General features: G+C 41.0%; 1 long non-coding RNA gene across 1 annotated transcript in view; it reads right to left on the minus strand.

Moving 5' to 3' along the window:
- Positions 1-1,024: 1,024 nt before the first annotated feature.
- Positions 1,025-19,350, minus strand: part of LOC134731976 (uncharacterized) — a 41,458-nt gene continuing 23,132 nt past the window's right edge. The window contains exons 2-3 of the long non-coding RNA XR_010114735.1: positions 15,493-15,612; positions 1,025-1,227 (exon numbers count right to left, since the gene is read on the minus strand). This is a non-coding gene — a long non-coding RNA (uncharacterized lncRNA). The remainder of the gene's footprint in view (positions 1,228-15,492; positions 15,613-19,350) is intronic.

A 19,350-nucleotide genomic window follows, 5' to 3' on the forward strand; every position in this document is an offset into this window, starting at 1 on the left:
CCTGTTTTGTAGGAAAAACAAATAGGGGTATGATGACCTGAAAAAACAATTTATTTAGGGGAGTTGGAGAGGGTAGAGAGTGGAATAAAAGTAGCATGATAAAATATGAAACCAAGAGAAAACTGGGTCAAGATTAACAAGTGAAAATGAGTAGAAAAGCAAGAATGATTTTTTAAGGGGCTTGAGAAAATTGAACATTCTAGGACAGATATATAAAGAAATTGGAAAGACTCTTGGGAGCAACAGGAAAACAGCTAGAAATTATTTTCCTATAAAGTAATAATACATTCCACATAGGAAGTTGGATTTAAGAAACTCTATTTTTCATAGAGAGTCTATATACCTTTCTTAAGGGGAATCAATGGTAGTCCAGTTAGGGAATTATGTAAATCTATCAAAGAACTGGAACACTTTTATTACTATGTGATTTGAAACAGAGCACATGTGGTTTATCTAACAAACTTAGTAGAGCATATTCTTTAGAGTGTGGTGTCATTGAAATGCAAATGGTATCTGCAATGCAGAGGAGAAAGGTTTGACGTTATTGTTTTGCCCTTTGAGATACAGTGTGTTCCTAGCAGGCTGTTCTTTACCATTTTTGGAAACCAGTTAGCACAGCTTCTGACTACCTAAATGCTCTGTATCATTTATTTTTGGTCTATCCGAGATTTTAATTTTATTACTTCTTTCATTTTTCCTGGTTTTCTTTTTCTGATTAATATTCGCTGGAGTTTTCTTGAAGTCTAATGAAAGAGGATATGTTAGCCTTGCGTGTTTTACTAGATATATAACCATATAAAATATTTTGTGCTCATACATTTACTCAAAAATATTCATATAGTACCCAGTCTTTGCCAAGACCTGTTCTAATCTATGATTTATATAATTGGAATAGAATGAATGGCCCCTGACATCATGCGGTGTAAAGTCCACACAGGAGACAGCTATTACTCAAATGTCATGTGACTTTGTGCCAGAAGTACACCAATGTGAGAGACCGGAGTAAGCACAGTGGCATGGAACATTATTATCTAGCATTTTAATTCTGCCTGAGCTAACAGATGAGAGATACATATCATGGAACAAATATCATAAATATGTTTCCTTTTGAACGATCAATTTAAAAACTGTGTCTTTTCTCTGTATAGTGCTGAGCCAGAGCACATGGATTAGTCAGAAGCTTTTGTACAGGACTCAATTATCTGGTGGTCCTGGGCATAGACTCATCTGGAAAAGAAGACAATTACAATAAATGATTCTCTAAGATATGTACATATTGGAAATAACAGTTTGCGTAGCAAAATCTTAAGATTTCAGTGGTAATTACATATACTACAAATATATTTAAAGACTAGTATTATTAATAAAAACCACAGTCTACTGCCACCAAGTGGACATTAATTTAGAGACCCCATTACTTTATACTTAGCCACACCTTTGGTCTTGGAATATCTCTGTGGTTCCTGTGGAAATCAAAGTGATAGCCATCAAACAACATTCGCATCAAGTAGGCAGCCCTCACAAGCAAAGTTCTCTCTGGACATAAATTGTACTATTTCTGCAGACTCTATTCCTAATGGAGTGTCTTTCTCTTCTTCATAAATGTTCTCTTTGTTACCCCAAATAGCAAAAATGAAAAACAAAAACAAACAACTTTTCACTTGCGCTATAAAATTTAAAATAGAAATAATCAAATGTTCTGCCTGTACGTGACACTCAATGTGTTTAGTAGATTTCATTACAGTATCGCTGCTTCATCTGGTATTTTGCTCCTCCATTATGGTTCAACAGCCTTTCCCTTCTGATTTCATATACCATTGTCTAAAAATCCTCATTGCTAGGACCTATTAACCTCTAATTTCTTTTTCCTCTGAATGATTTTCTTTTTTTTTTTATTTTTATTTTTTTAATTATACTTTAGGGTTTTAGGGTACATGTGCACAATGTGCAGGTTTGTTACATATGTATCCATGTGCCATGTTGATTTCCTGCACCCATTAACTCGTCATTTAGCATTAGGTGTATCTCCTAATGCTGTCCCTCCCCCCTCCCCCCACCCCACAACAGTCCCCGGAGTGTGATGTTCCCCTTCCTGTGTCCATGAGTTCTCATTGTTCAATTCCCACCTATGAGTGAGAACATGCGGTGTTTGGTTTTTTGTCCTTGCGATAGTTTACTGAGAATGATGTTTTCCAGTTTCATCCATGTCCCTACAAAGGACACGAACTCATCATTTTTTATGGCTGCATAGTATTCCATGGTGTATATGTGCCACATTTTCTTAATCCAGTCTATCGTTGTTGGACATTTGGGTTGGTTCCAACTCTTTGCTATTGTGAATAGTGCCGCAATAAACATACGTGTGCATGTGTCTTTATAGCAGCATGATTTATAGTCCTTTGGGTATATACCCAGTAATGGGATGGCTGGGTCAAATGGTATTTCTAGTTCGAGATCCCTGAGGAATCACCACACTGACTTCCACAATGGTTGAACTAGTTTACAGTCCCACCAACAGTGTAAAAGTGTTCCTATTTCTCCACATCCTCTCCAGCACCTGTTGTTTCCTGATTTTTTAATGATGGCCATTCTAACTGGTGTGAGATGGTATCTCACTGTGGTTTTGATTTGCATTTCTCTGATGGCCAGTGATGAGGAGCATTTCTTCATGTGTTTTTTGGCTGCATAAATGTCTTCTTTTGAGAAGTGTCTGTTCATGTCCTCTGCCCACTTTTTGATGGGGTTGTTTGTTTTTTTCTTGTAAATTTGTTTGAGTTCATTGTAGATTCTGGATATTAGCCCTTTGTCAGATGAGTAGGTTGCAAAAATTTTCTCCCATTCTGTAGGTTGCCTGTTCACTCTGATGATAGTTTCTTTTGCTGTGCAGAAGCTCTTTAGTTTAATGAGATCCCATTTGTCGATTTTGGCTTTTGTTGCCATTGCTTTTGGTGTTTTAGACAAGAAGTCCTTGCCCACACCTATGTCCTGAATGGTATTGTCTAGGTTTTCTTGTAGGATTTTAATGGTTTTAGGTCTAACATATAAGTCTTTAATCCATCTTGAATTAATTTTTGTATAAGGTGTAAGGAAGGGATCCAGTTGCAGCTTTCTACATATGGCTAGCCAGTTTTCCCAGCACCATTTATTAAATAGGGAATCCTTTCCCCATTTCTTGTTTTTGTCAGGTTTGTCAAAGATCAGATAGTTGTAGCTATGCGGCATCATTTCTGAGGGCTCTGTTCTGTTCCATTGATCTATGTCTCTGTTGTGGTACCAGTACCATGCTGTTTTGGTTACTGTAGCCTTGTAGTATAGTTTAAAGTCAGGTAGCGTGATGCCTCCAGCTTTGTTCTTTTGGCTTAGGATTGACTTGGTGATGCGGGCTCTTTTTTGATTCCATATGAACTTTAAAGTAGTTTTTTCCAGTTCTGTGAAGAAAGTCATTGGTAGCTTGATGGGGATGGCATTGAATCTATAAATTACCTTGGGCAGTATGGCCATTTTCACGATATTGATTCTTCCAACCCATGAGCATGGAATGTTCTTCCATTTGTTTATATCCTCTTTTATTTCATTGAGCAGTGGTTTGTAGTTCTCCTTGAAGATGTCCTTCACATCCCTTGTAAGTTGGATTCCTAGGTATTTTATTCTCTTTGAAGCAATTGTGAATGGGAGTTCACTCATGATTTGTCTCTCTGTTTGTCTGTTATTGGTATACAAGAATGCTTGTGATTTTTGTACATTAATTTTGTATCCTGAGACTTTGCTGAAGTTGCTAATCAGCTTAAGGAGATTTTGGGCTGAGACAATGGGGTTTTCTAGATATACAATCATGTCATCTGCAAACAGGGACAATTTGACTTCCTCTTTTCCTAACTGAACACCCTTTATTTCCTTCTCCTGCCTGATTGCTCTGGCCAGAACTTCCAGCACTATGTTGAACAGGAGCGGTGAGAGAGGGCATCCCTGTCTTGTGCCAGTTTTCAGAGGGAATGCTTCCAGTTTTTGCCCATTCAGTATGATATTGGCTGTGGGTTTGTCATAGATAGCTCTTATTATTTTGAGATACGTCCCATCAATACCTAATTTATTGAGAGTTTTTAGCATGAAGGGTTGTTGAATTTTGTCAAAGGCCTTTTCTGCATCTATTGAGATAATCATGTGGTTTCTGTCTTTGGTTCTGTTTATATGCTGGATTACATTTATTGATTTGCGTATGTTGAACCAGCCTTGCATCCCAGGGATGAAGCCCACTTGATCATGGTGGATAAGCTTTTTGATGTGCTGCTGGATTCGGTTTGCCAGTATTTTATTGAGGATTTTTGCATCAATGTTCATCAAGGATATTGGTCTGAAATTCTCTTTTTTGGTTATGTCTCTGCCAGGTTTTGGTATCAGGACGATGCTGGCTTCGTAAAATGTGTTAGGGAGGATTCCCTCTTTTTTTATCGACTGGAATAGTTTCAGAAGGAATGGTACCAGTTCCTCCTTGTACCTCTGGTAGAATTCAGCTGTGAATCCATCAGGTCCTGGACTCTTTTTGGTTGGTAAGCTATTGATTATTGCCACAATTTCAGAACCTGTTATTGGTCTATCCAGGGATTCAACTTCTTCCTGGTTTAGTCTTGGGAGGGTGTATTTGTCGAGGAATTTATCCATTTCTTCTAGATTTTCTAGTTTATTTGCATAGAGGTGTTTGTAGTATTCTCTGATGGTAGATTGTATTTCTGTGGGATCGGTGGTGATATCCCCTTTTTCGTTTTTTATTGCATCTATTTGATTCTTCTCTCTTTTCTTCTTTATTAGTCTTGCTAGCGGTCTATCAATTTTGTTGATCTTTTCAAAAAACCAGCTCCTGGATTCATTAATTTTTTGAAGGGTTTTTTGTGTCTCTATTTCCTTCAGTTCTGCTCTGATTTTAGTTATTTCTAGCCTTCTGCTAGCTTTTGAATGTGTTTGCTCTTGCTTTTCTAGTTCTTTTAATTGTGATGTTAGGGTGTCAATTTTGGATCTTTCCTGCTTTCTCTTGTGGGCATTTAGTGCTATAAATTTCCCTCTACACACTGCTTTGAACGTGTCCCAGAGATTCTGGTATGTTGTGTCTTTGTTCTCATTGGTTTCAAAGAACATCTTTATTTCTGCCTTCATTTCATTATGTACCCAATAGTCATTCAGGAGCAGGTTGTTCAGTTTCCATGTAGTTGAGCGGTTTTGAGTGAGTTTCTTAATCCTGAGTTCTAGTTTGATTGCACTGTGGTCTGAGAGACAGTTTGTTGTAATCTCTGTTCTTTTACATTTGCTGAGGAGAGCTTTACTTCCAACTATGTGGTCAATTTTGGAATAGGTGTGGTGTGGTGCTGAAAAAAATGTATATTCTGTTGACTTGGGGTGGAGAGTTCTGTAGATGTCTATTAGGTCCACTTTATGTAGAGCTGAGTTCAATTCCTGGATATCCTTGTTAACTTTCTGTCTCGTTGATCTGTCTAATGTTGACAGTGGGGTGTTAAAATCTCCCATTATTACTGTGTGGGAGTTTAAGTCCCTTTGTAGGTCACTGAGGACTTGCTTTATGAATCTGGGTGCTCCTGTGTTGGGTGCATATATATTTGGGATAGTTAGCTCTCCTTGTTGAATTGATCCCTTTACCATTATGTAATGGCCTTCTTTGTCTCTTTTGATCTTTGTTGGTTTAAAGTCTATTTTATCAGAGACTAGGATTGCAACCCCTGCCTTTTTTTGTTTTCCATTTGCTTGATAGATCTTCCTGCATCCCTTTATTTTGAGTCTATGTGTGTCTCTGCACGTGAGATGGGTTTCCTGAATACAGCACACTGATGGGTCCTGACTCCTTATCTAGTTTGCCAGTCTGTGTCTTTTGATTGGAGCATTTAGCCCATTTACATTTAACGTTAATATTGTTATGTGTGAATCTGATCCTGTCATTATGATGTTAGTTGGTTATTTTGCTCGTTAGTTGCTATAGTTTCTTCCTAGCCTCGATGGTCTTTACAATTTGGCATGTTTTTGCAGTGGCTGGTACCGGTTGTTCCTTTCCATGTTTAGTGCTTCCTTCAGGAGCTCTTTTAGGGCAGGCCTGGTGGTGACAAAATCATTCAGCGTTTGCTTGTCTGTAAAGTATTTTATTTCTCCTTCACTTATGAAGCTTAGTTTGGCGGGATAGGAAATTCTGGGTTGAAAATTCTTTTCTTTAAGAATGTTGAATATCGGCCCCCACTCTCTTCTGGCTTGTAGAGTTTCTGCTGAGAGATCAGCTGTTAGTCTGATGGGCTTCCCTTTGTGGGTAACCCGGCCTTTCTCTCTGGCTGCCCTTAACATTTTTTCCTTCATTTCAACTTTGGTGAATCTGACAATTATGTGTCTTGGAGTTGCCCTTCTCGAGGAGTATCTTTGTGGCGTTCTCTGTATTTCCTGAATCTGAATGCTGGCCTGCCTTGCTAGATTGGGGAAGTTCTCCTGGATAATATCTTGCAGAGTGTTTTCCAACTTGGTTCCATTCTCCCCATCATTTTCAGGTACACCAATCAGATGTAGGTTTGGTCTTTTCACATAGTCCTAAATTTCTTGGAGGCTTTGTTCATTTCTTTTTATTCTTTTTTCTCTAAACTTCCCTTCTCTCTTCATTTCATTCATTTCATCTTCCATCAGCGATACCCTTTCTTCCAGTTGATCGCATCTGCTACTGAGGCTTCTGCAATCTTCGCGTAGTTCTCGAAACTTGGCTTTCAGCTCCATCATCTCCTTTAAGCCCTTCTCTCCATTGGTTATTCTAGTTATCCATTCTTCTAATTTTTTTTCAAAGTTTTTAACTTCTTTTCTATTGTTTTGAATTTCCTCTCGTAGCTCAGAGTAGTTTGATCGTCTGAAGCCTTCTTCTCTCAACTCATCAAAGTCATCCTCCATCCAGCTTTGTTCCGTTGCTGGTGAGGAACTGCGTTCCTTTGGAGGAGGAGAGGTGCTCTGTTTTTTAGAGTTTCCAGTTTTTTTGCTCTGTTTTTTCTCCATCTTCGTGGTTTTATCTACTTTTTGTCTTTGATGATGGTGATGTACAGATGGGTTTTTGGTGTGGATGTCCTTTCTGTTTGTTAGTTTTCCTTCTACCAGACAGGACCCTCAGCTGCAGGTCTGTTGGAGTTTACTAGAGGTCCACTCCAGACCCTGTTTGGCTGGGTGTCAGCAGCGGTGGCTGCAGAACAGCGGAATTTCGTGAGACCACAAATTCAGCTGTCTGATAGTTCCTCTGAAAGTTTTGTCTCAGAGGAGTACCTGGTTGAATGAGGCGTCAGTCTGTCCCTACTAGGGGGGTGCCTCCCAGTTAGGCTGCTCAGGGGTGAGGGACCCACTTTAGGAGGCAGTCTGTCCGTTCTCAGATCTCCAGCTGCGTGCTGGGAGAACCACTACTCTCTTCAAAGCTGTCAGTCAGACAGGGACATTTAAGTCTGTGGAGGTTCTTGCTGAGTTTTTGTTTGTCTGTGCCCTGCCCCCAGAGGTGGAGCCTACAGAGGCAGGCAGGCCTCCTTGAGCTGTGGTGGGCTCCACCCAGTTCGAGCTTCCTGGCTGCTTTGTTTACCTAAGCAAGCCTGGGCAATGGCTGGCACCCCTCCCCCAGCCTCGCTGCCTCCTTGCAGCTTGATCTCAGACTACTGTGCTAGCAATCAGCGAGACTCCGTGGGCATAGGACCCTCCAAGCCAGGTGCGGGACACAATCTCCTAGTGTGCCGTTTTCCAGGCCCGTTGGAAAAGCGCAGTATTAGGATGGGACTGACCCGATATTCCAGGTGCCGTCTGTTTCCCCTTTCTTTGACTAGGAAAGGGAACTCCCTGACCCCTTGCGCTTCCCGAGTGAGGCAATGCCTCGCCCTGCTTCGGCTCGCGCACAGTGCGCTTCACCGACTGTCCTGCACCCACTGTTAGGCACTCCCTAGTGAGATGAAACCGGTACCTCAAGCAGAAATGCAGAAATCACCCGTCTTCTGTGTCGCTGGGGCTGGGAGCTGGAGACCCCTCTGAATGATTTTCTAAATGAAACAACAAGACATCTTCTACCCGTGTCTCTGAGATATCATTCTCATGATCCCTAGAAAGTATGCACTGATAATATCTAAACAACCTCATTGCTTCTGTTAGATCTCACCATCTCTCAGAATTGCTGCATGATCAAGCTCTTCAATTCAGAAATTCTTCTTTCTGACCACAGCCTTCTATGATTTGATTTCTTAAGCTCCCATTTTACTTAGTGATGCTCTTTTTACAAAGAACACACTCTTGGATGACTGGGGAGGTGGGGAGTGACTCATTATTTTTAGGTGGCTAATTTTGTTTAGATGAGTATAGGACTTAAAACTGGAACCTGAAAGATGTCAGTAACCAAGTCAGAATACCTGTTTTCAAGTGTAGCTTACAGAATTGAGGCTACACGGTCAGAACTTCTTGGATAGGAATGAAGACCCCCTCTCCATTTGTTTCTCATTTTGACTTTTGTTTCTCTTTCCGCGGGACAGATCTCTTTCTCTCCTACTGCACACAGGCTACCTACAGTGACTAGGGAAGATTACTATTGTGTCCGGAATTGGTGGGTTCTTGGTCTCACTGACTTCAAGAATGAAGCCACGGACCCTCGTGGTGAGTGTTACAGTTCTAAAGGCGGCGTGTCCGGAGTTTGTTCCTTCTGATGTTCGGATGTGTTTGGAGTTTCTTCCTTCTGGTGAGTTCATGGTCTCGCCGGCTCAGGAGTGAAGCTGCAGACCTTCGCAGTGAGTGTTACAGCTCTTAAGGCGGCACGTCTGGAGTTGTTCGTTCCTCCCGGTGGGCTCGTGGTCTCGCTGGCTTCAGGAGTGAAGCTGCAGACCTTCGCGGTGAGTGTTACAGCTCATAAAAGCAGTGTAGACCCAAAGAGTAAGCAGTAGCAAGACTTATTGCAAAGAGCGAAAGAACAAAGTTTCCACAGTGTGGAAGGGGACCGGAGCGGGTTGCCACTGCTGGCTCGGGCAGCCTGCTTTTATTCTCTTATCTGGCCCCACCCACGTCCTGCTGATTGGTAGAGCGGAGTGGTCTGTTTAGACAGGGCGCTGATTGGTGTGTTTACCATCCCTGAGCTAGACATAAAAGTTACTCCACGTCTCCACCAGACTCAGGAGCCCAGCTGGCTTCACCCAGTGGATTCCCCCACCAGGGCTGCAGGTGGAGCTGCCTGCCAGTCCCGCGCCGTGCGCTCGCACTCCTCAGCCCTTGGGTGGTCAATGCGAGTGGGCCCTGTGGAGCAGGGAGTGGAGCTCGTTGGGGAGGCTCGGGCCTCACAGGAGCCCATGGAGGGGGTGGGAGGCTCAGGCATGGTGGGCTGCAGGTCCCGAGCCCTGCCCCATGGGAAGGCAGCTAAGGCCCTGTGAGAAATCGAGTGCAGCGCCAGTGGGCTGGCACTGCTGGGGGACCCAGTACACCCTCTGCAGCCGCTGGCCCGGGTGCTAAGTCCCTCATTGTGCGGGACCGGCAGGGCCTGCCAGCTGCTCTGAGTGAGGGGCCCGCCAAGCCCACGCCCACCCGGAACTCCAGCTGGCCTGCAAGCACCACGCGCAGCCCCGGTTCCGCTCGTGCCTCTCCCTCCACACCTCCCTGCAAGCTGAGGGAGCCAGCTCCTGCCTTGGCCAGCCCAGAAAGGGGCTCCCACAGTGCAGTGGTGGGCTGAAGGGCTCCTCAAGTGCCACCAAAGTGGGAGCCCAGGCACAGGAGGCGCCGAGAGCAAGCGAGGGCTGTGAGGACTTCCAGCACTCTGTCACCTCTCACTATTACTACCAGCATCTCAGTCTAGCAATCCTCGGGGGTAAAAGTATTTCCTCCTAACAATGACCAAATAACAACCCCAGGAGACAAAATGTGATTGGTCCTGCTTGGGTCACATGCTTATGCCTTGGACCAATCATTGTTGCCAGGCAAATAAAGTAATATATTTGGTGAGGCTTGGGTCATATGTTTAGTTTTTGTGGCAAGGGCTCAGAAGGGAGGGAACAGAAGAGTTTACCAAAATGATTAGACAACCCACTTTACCAAGATCACTAATTTCTTTTTCTAAAACAGCTTCAGGGGCTGCTTGATCTGTCACTCATGGAATTTCTGCCCTATCCTCCTCTCTTTTCCAGAAGGAATCCTTTGTTTAGCCATAATTTATGTTGTTTTATACTTTATCTCTCTTTCAAATTTTCCTTCAGTTTCTAATCATAGAAAACTCAGCAACATGACTTCCCAATCCTAAATTATCAAGAAAATACTTGAATTGCCAGCTCTTCTTTTGAAGCTAGATATGGGTCAACTTGAGAGCCACCTTTCCCCTATCCCACCCTAGTCAAAGGAGAAAGAATTACTTGATAAAGCACACATATATTGAGGGTGGCAGAGATTTCAGGTGAAGTAGCTGTCATTGGCTTAATCATGATCTTCAGGATTCTCTCTCATTCTACTCAACTGTGCTTTCTTCCCCAACTTTGATCTGATAGGCATTTCTTTGAGGCTACTGTGAGAATTTGCAATTTCATAATCATTTAGGGACTCTTTAATTTTCTCCCAATGATGAGCTTTTGAGAAATTGAAATTGAAATGGTTTGAATCAACCAAAAATTGCAGAAAACTTTAGTTTTATTAGCCTCCTCTGTGCCATACTTATGCAAAAAAAAAAAAAAAAGAAAAAAAGTCTCTACATCTATTAGAGAACAATTAGATGACCAGTGAGTTCACATCAATTTATTAAAATTAAATCACTAGGACATATTAGGAAACAATATTGTCAACCTCCAGTATTCTCCTCTCTGGGTCCTAAATTTATCACCTTTTAGGGCAAATTGGCTGCTTCATTTTGGATTCTTCCCAAGGCTCTCTTGATATGTAGACATTTCATTTGCATACAAAAAGGCACACTGCATGGCTGGATAAACCAACCATCTGGCCTAAGCAATTTATCTGGATTATTACTGAACTGTACAAAACTATGTAAATATATATTCCTAAAATTCCAATTGCTCCCTTATCCATCTGCCTTACTGCTTTTCCCTTCAGCAACCCTGATTGTAGAAAGGTTCATTTGCTTCCTCAACCCCTGATACACAGACACATGGATACATATGCACATATCTTCCTGCTCTATTGACTGTTGCTAGTGAAAGTCGAGTCATAAAGCCAGGCCAGTTGGTCCACTGCCAGTGTATGCTGGTCAGACTCAGTCAGACTTCGTAGCTGATTAACATGCCTTTTACTAATCTCTAGTTAAATCTCCATCACATTGTCTCATTTTTCTAAATGCTCATTCCAAAATGTTTGCATTCTCTTCCAGTCCTGGATTTCTTATTCTCGAGGTAATCTATTTCATAAACTCAGCACTAGGTTTGAATAAATAGTATAATGCACCTGCGTGTTATTTTTGACATTATAGATAACTTGATATAGGAACTCATTATATGACGTGAGTTTAGTTTTTTATAATTAAACTGTGGTTGTGTGTCTAAAGTTCTTTTTTTTTTTTTTTGAGATGGAGTCTCGCTCTGTTGCCCAGGCTGGAGTGCAGTGGCACAATCTAGGCTCACTGCAACCTCTGCCTCCTGGGTTCAAGAATTCTCCTGCCTCAGCCTCCTGAGTAGAGTAGCTGGGATGACAGGCGTGCTCCACTACACCCAGCTAATTTTTGCATTTTTAGTAGAGACGAGGTTTCACCATGTTAGCCAGTCTGGTCTTGAATTCCTGACCTCAAGTGATCCTCCCACCTTGGCCTCCCAAAGTACTGGGATTACAGGCATGAGACACCGCACCTGGCCTAAAGTTCTTAATTAAAGGACCTCTTTAATTATTATTAAGCAAAACTGGATTTAGGAGATTCCAAGTGATACCTTTAATTCACTACTCTATGTCCTTATTAATAAATATATATATATATATAACACCTATACAAATAGTGTATTTAGAGCATGGAAGACCAGAGACTCTGAAGCTACACTGCCTGAGTTCAAATCCTGACACTTCTACTCAAATATGTGTGAGTGACTTTGGGCAATTTACTAACTCTTACTGTGTTTCTATTTACTCATCTACAACAATAATTTATATCTCATCAAATTAAATAAAAAAATGCTTAAATAGTTAACATTTGTAAATAGCTTAGAAAACACTACATTTAAAAAATAAACATTCCTAACCCACCTTCCACAAAAAGGAAGCCCACCTGCTTGGTCTTAGTCTGTTGATATATAACTTTATTCCACACTTGGACTTAATGTGTTGATATATGACTTTATTCCACACTTAATTCTTTCATCACAGGTGCAACTCCTGAAGTTAATACCCATTTTCTCACCACAGTTCACTAACCCAACTCTTTTTACAGGAAGGTCTGCGTTTGAGGAGTTGCATTATCAATTTGGTTTATTTCAGTAGACGAATACATTGGAGTTTGGGGTAAAAGTTTTAGCCAATAATAATGAGTAACCATTTAGCTAGTTTTTTATATATCTCACTACAACATTGGCCATGGCCAGTGGCCAGCTGAGGATCCAGGACATCCAGTGTCCAGGCTATGTGCTGTCAGGGACACAACTATCAATACTCCATCTCCATGTCTTCAACTCCCAATTCTATCCACTACAGTATCCACAGAAATTTGTATTCTACCCATAGTATTCCACTGAAACTGTTTTTCCAAAGTTATTGATGGATAATCTAATAGTTAAAGCTATCTTTCTTATTTTTACCACATCATCAGAACTTTGTTAGTTCCTTGTTCCTTAGATTTTATAACACTCTCTTAATTGTTGGAGTGTTTTTCTCATCATTTTTTTTTTTTGTCATCTTTATGGGCTCTTCTTTCTGTGCCCCCTACTTAAGCCCTTACTTCACTATATGTTGAAATCCCCCTATTTATTCTGCCTTTAATCTCTGTGCTTTTGAAACTGCAAATTTAGGCTCAATTTTCTTATTCACTCCCAAATTACGGCCATAGCCCAGTGGCAATTATGCCTGTATCATTTTTTCCCCAGATTACATCATCACGATACTAAATAGTTTCTCTGCACCTCTAGTCTCATCCCTTTCAAAGCCCTAAAGTAATCTACCTAAACAAATAGTGCTCTCATGGGTCTATATAATCTATAGAATAAATTCTAAATTGTATAATAGAGTCCCAATGACCCTCCACATTCTAGAATCTTTCTACCCCTGATCTTGCTCCGCAACATTTCTTGCCTTGCACATTGCTCTCCAACATCACCAAATATGTGGTATGGCTCACAAATAACACATATTGTTTTGTTTTGCTTTGTTTTTAAACCTCTTGCATTTGTATGTCGTCATCTCTGCCTGGAATAACTTTTCAGTGACTTTACCTGCATCCTTTAATAAGATACAGTTTTCACATGTCAGTTCCTCCAGCAGCTTCTGATCAGCCTGTCTCCCAAGCCTGGGTTAAATACCTTCTTTAATTGCTCCCATGGTATCCATTTTATGTATTTCGTGGGATATTAATTGAATCTTACTTAAACTCTACTCTTTAATACTTTAGGTGTTCTTTGATGGCAGAAACAATCTATATATACATATCCCCAGTTCTTCCAAAGCACTTGTCCTTTAAAAGGCACTCCATGATATTCATTGAATGGATGAATAAATGATTCTATGAATGGTTGCACAGGGGCAGCAAAACTCTCAAGAAATTGACCCTTGAAACATACCTTCATGAAATTCTAAAACCTTATTCAGTCCAAAGACACAACGCTAGTTATGCTGCCCTCGTGTTTCTTTCATACAGAGACAATGAATCATGCCGAATTACAGCTCTTAAGATCTTACAGCAAATGCACAATGCCCTGTAGGACATTCATCTTTCATACTGCATTGTATTTTTAAATGATAATTGTTGTCATAAATGTTCTTACTCACATTTCAGCTAGTTAAAAATTTTGCCTGCCTCAATAAAATGAAAGATGCCAGATTGTTTACAGATGAATTAATCATGACATTATCTCTGAAACTTTTAAATTACATCAATTACATTGCATTTAGCATCACAAATAACCTGCATATTAAACAAATGGAATCTTTTCTCCTATTAATAAAGATTAAATCACTAACTACCACTACTTGAATAGCAATGTGACTGCAGTCAGTGGCTCCCAAGACAGAGAAGAAATCTTACTCTGTCACAAAGTATATGCCATCCTTTCAGAGACATCATCAATCTTTATGGAATTTGGGAACATTCGTTTTCTTTAGGAGTGTTCATCTATGGATTGATTATACCATTTCGACGTGGTAGGCTGCCTAATGTTGAGAGCTCAGGAGAGCTATGTAGAATAATTCCACATTCAAAAATCCAATGCTTAAGACATCTTTGTGAAGCATAAGACAAGCATGTCTTTTCAGTTTCCAATTTAACTTTTTAGATGCTTAAAATATTTGGATTTAGTTGATCCATGTGTTTCAAGCAGTGGTTTTCAGATGTCTAAATCAGGTCAGGTAGAGCCTTCAAACATTATGTCCTGTCCTTTTTGTGAATTCTGTATGACTATACAAGAAAGACAGAAGTCATTAAATAAAAATGTTGTTAAAATATACTGGTCTCAAAATATTGGCAGAGGTAGGCTTTAATTTATTTTATCAAGTTAATTTTTGTTACTCTTGTGAACCTGAATATCTGAGACAGGTCTCAGTTAATTTAGAAAGTTGATTTTGCCAAGGTTGAGGACATGTGCCCGTGACACAGCCTCAGGAGGTCCTGATGACATGTGCCCAAGGTGGTTGGGCACAGCTTGGTTTTATATATTTTAGGCAGACATGTGACATCAGTCAATATGTATAAGATGTACATTGGTTCTGTCCAAAAAGGTGGGACTACTCAAAGCAGAGTTGAAGGAGAGAGTAACCATTTCGTGCCTTTTAAAACGGGAGAGAAAACTGAAAATGCCAAGATGCAATAAAAGTTAAACTTTGGGTTAAAAAAATTAAAATATCTTATAATTTATTAAGAGTCAATCAACCTTTTAAGAAAATTTCATTGTTCTAACCAATTATTAGGAAAACAAAACAAAAAAAACATGAAAGCCTTTTAAATATACACATGCGCGCGCACACACACACTCACATATCTTGGATGTTAGCTTTTAATTAAGCTGACTTTTAACCATTGAGGTCCTTTAAAAAAATTTTTTTAAATCTCATTACCATATTTCAGCTAGGACAAATTGCTGCTATTTCAGAAGTACCAAGTATCAAACCAGAAAGGGCTTGATTTAGAAACCAAACCCAGACTGTTGGGGTGAAAAAAAGAAAGCAGAACCTTAGCTATGGAACTGCAGCATGGGGCGACAGCCATTGCTCTTTCAGTTTGGCCTGGCTACCAAATAGGTGGCCTTGTTATGTAAATAAAGCCCCTTAAGTAGCCAAAATCAAAAATCTTTCCTTTTTTTTTTCCTTTTGCTGGCTGTTTTTCTCCCCCCACCACACTACCTTCTCTTTTGTGTGTGTGGAATTTAGCCACTTCAGAGGACTTGTTCCCCATACTTGGAAGCTTTCCTTCGGATTTGATCAAGTCGAATATAGAGCTGGTCAAACCCAATGGAAAAAACACTGAAACAATAACAAAACAGAAACAAACCAAAGTTAAGCAAAGTAATTGCACAACTTACACAATTATGGAGTGCTCTAATGGTAAGGAGAAATTAAGACCAGCTGGTTGTTAAGCTTAACTTCAGCAAGACAAACCCCAATTCAGTTACTTACCTAGGGATGGGTATCATGTGGAAGACTGCTCTCTACCATACTAGAAGCAGGAAAAAACTCAAGCTCATTTTCCCTGCTGAATGCTAGCTCAAACTCCTTAAAGGAGTTACCTGCCTTCCAACGTCATGGAAGCAGGAAAAACTTGCTTTCTTTGTACTGGAAGCAACTAAAACTCCCCAAAAAAGGAGTTGTACAGCAAAATAAACTTTAGATCACAATCACATTTTGGGAGATCATGAATTCTCTGGAGGGGGTGCTTCCAGGACTCAGCAAATTGTCCTATTGGTTTGAGCCATAAAGATAGCTCAGGCTGGTACCAAACACTGATAGGAGACTTGCCAAAGTCAGGGACACCTCCACTCAGAATCCCTTCATGGTTACCAAAATGTGAACTTCGAATATCCAAGACAGCTCTCAGTTAATTTAGAAAGTCTATTTTGCCAAGGTTGCCGACACGTGCCCATGACACAGCCTCAGGAGGTCCTGATGACATGTTTCCAAGGTGGTCAGAGCACAGCTTGGTTTTATACTTTTTAGGAATATGTGAGACATCAATCAAAATATGTAAGATGTACATTGGTTCTCTCCAGAAATGGGGGACAACTCAAAGCAGGGAGGGGGCTTCCAGGTGAGAGACAAATGGTTGCATTCTTTTGAGTTTCTGTTTAGCTTTTCCAAAGGAGGCAATCAGATATGCATTTATCTCAGTGATCAGAGGGATGACTTTAGAATGGGAGGCAGGAGGCCAGGTGCGGAGGCTCACAACTGTAATCCCAGCACTCTGGGAGGCCGAGGTGGGCAGATCACGAGGTCAGGAGTTCGAGACCATCCTGGCCAACATGGTGAAACCCTGTCTTTACTAAAAATACAAAAAATTAGCTGGTCATGGTGGCGGGCACCTGTAATCCTGGCTACTTGGGAGGTTGAGGCAGGAGAATTGCCTGAATCCAGGAAGCAGAGGTTGCAGTGAGTCGAGATCGTGCCACTGCACTCCAGCAGTCACAAAAAGAAAAAAAAGAAAAAGAAAAAAATGGGAGGCAGGTTTGCCCTAAGCACTTCCCAGCTTGACTTCTTCCTTTAGCTTAGTGATTTGGGGGCCCAAAGATTTTTCTTTTCACACTCTATATATCATAAAATGTTAATAAAATCAAAGGCCCTCCAAAATCAAATTCTTCCTATGATCCCTAAATATAAAACTAAACCATAAAAAAGACAATTATAACATATAGCTAAAGCTATAAACGAAAGGTCTGGCACCACACCTTCCCTTAAGTGTAGGATTTCTTTGACAGAACATGAAAGAAGTTTCAATCTTAGGCCCTTGGAAGCTGCTCCTTTGGCTATTCTTTCCAGTCTCCAGTTTCACCTTACACAAACTTAATGGGCTTCTTAGTAGACAAGAGAAAGGAAATTTAGAACAACTGGCAACCCCAAACACCATAGAACTATAATTAAGACTCTGGCAAGAGTGAAAACAAACACTAATTCCCAACCACTCAGGGTGTACCATAGATGTTCAGGTTTTGTCTCGATTAAAATGTGGCTTGGATGGATTTAGCCTTGATAGTATCCTATTTTCTTCCCATTCACTCAGATGAACTTCTTCCGAAGTCTTTAAGAAAGCAGGCTGTAAGAAATCAAGGAAATAAAATCTAATGTTGGTACACAGAAAGTCCCTGCTACAATTAAGGTGACCATAGGTGCCAGCTTGCTCAGTTGATACCTGTTTGCCCAGTATGAATATTGATAGCATCAACTTTGGCTCAAAAGTGTGTCATTTCAGATGATGTTCCATGGTCACTTAAGATATAGTCTTTGCTAGTGTAACTGCCTTTGCAAAAATTACAATAATGGCAGTGAAGGAGATCTGATATAGCTAAACCCCATCTTTCCTTTGGTCTTTAAATATTCCTGGGCTTAGACCAAGATAACTTTGGGAGCCCTTTAGTTTATAGTTTAAATGATAATAACCCTTCCCCAAAACTCAATCACCTTTGTAAAGTTAACGAGACACCATCAGGCTAGGTGGATGGAGAAGCCTGAATTCTGCTAAGGTGTAGACATAAACAGTTGCCAGCCATTATATACAAGGGTTCACAAGATATGTAACTTCCCCAATTATGCCTGCAGATAACATCACCATTGTGGAACCTAAAATTAGCCTTTTGAGATATCTTTTCAGATTTTTTTGCATGTCGGACACCAGTGGCTCTGCCTGGACCCACCAACTCCTCCTGTGCACCCACAGAGAAGTGACTCAGCATGCAAGAGGACCATTTCCCACACGGGTATGCCTCCAACCAATCAGCAGCAAGCACACATTGCCTAACCACCCAAACACCCTCTCCCAAACTACCTTGGAAAAATCCTAGTCCTCAAATTCTCTGGGAGACTAATCTGATTGATAATAAAACTCTGGTCTCCTGTTCAGTTGCCTCTGTGCAAATTAAACACTTTATTGCAATTCCCCTGCCTTGATAAATTGACTCTATCTGGACAGCAGACAAAAAGAACCCACTGGGCAGTTACACTAGAGCAGCAACACCAGCCACTAGAATACCCGTGGTAACAGGCATGATGCTGATGTAACAGCTAAAACCAAGGTCTCCTCAAGGTTACCCTTTGGCAATGTTACCTATAGCAACAAGGGCAATAGTAGGAGCATTAAAGTACAGAGTTGAGATCAACACTAGTGGCTCCTGAAGGCAATCTTTCCAGGGCCCTGATTTAGGAAAGCCTGGATCATGCCACAGGAGGAGGAATAAGGGTGAGAGATGTTGCCAATTCACTTGTGCACTGGTGAGGGCTGAAGACTAGAGACTAATTTAAATAGCATGTAGGTCACGGCTGGTATCTGAGAGGGAGAGAGACTTTCCAAGGTTTATCCTTATGAATCTTTTAGATTTCGAGCATGTGAATCTAGATGTATTCAGGAATGAGAATGACATTCAAATGATATTAAAAACAGCATGCAGAAAATCTAGATGGAAAGAAGAAAAAATGGTTAAATATGTTATAGTATATTTTCATTCCAAATATTATACAAAGTAAAATTATTTTGTAAACATTGTGACCTGAGGTTCTAGTTCAAGAAGGCTGACTAGAGACATCTAACACCAGTTGTCATAAGAGGAACCAAGATTACTTACTTGTAATCATAACTCAAATAGAATATCAAGGGGAAAGTGTTGGAACCTAGTGGAGAACTCACAGGAAGAAGCTGGGGCACAGAAAAAGAGAAAAGTAAGAGGCTGATAGAAATCAGCTGGGAACCGCTGGGCGCGGTGGCTCACGCTTGTAATCCCAGCACTTTGGGAGGCCGAGGCGGGCGGATCACGAGGTCAGGAGATCGAGACCACGGTGAAACCCCGTCTCTACTAAAAAACTACAAAAAATTAGCCGGGCGTGGTGGCGGGCGCCTGTAGTCCCAGCTACTCGGAGAGGCTGAGACGGGAGAATGGCGTGAACCCGGGAGGCGGAGCTTGCAGTGAGCCGAGACTGCGCCACTGCACTCCAGCCTGGGCGACAGAGTGAGACTCCGTCTCAAAAAAAAAAAAAAAAAGAAATCAGCTGGGAACCCCAAGC

Source organism: Symphalangus syndactylus, chromosome 19, assembly GCF_028878055.3.
Source record: "Symphalangus syndactylus isolate Jambi chromosome 19, NHGRI_mSymSyn1-v2.1_pri, whole genome shotgun sequence".
NCBI classification, from domain to species: domain Eukaryota; kingdom Metazoa; phylum Chordata; class Mammalia; order Primates; family Hylobatidae; genus Symphalangus; species Symphalangus syndactylus.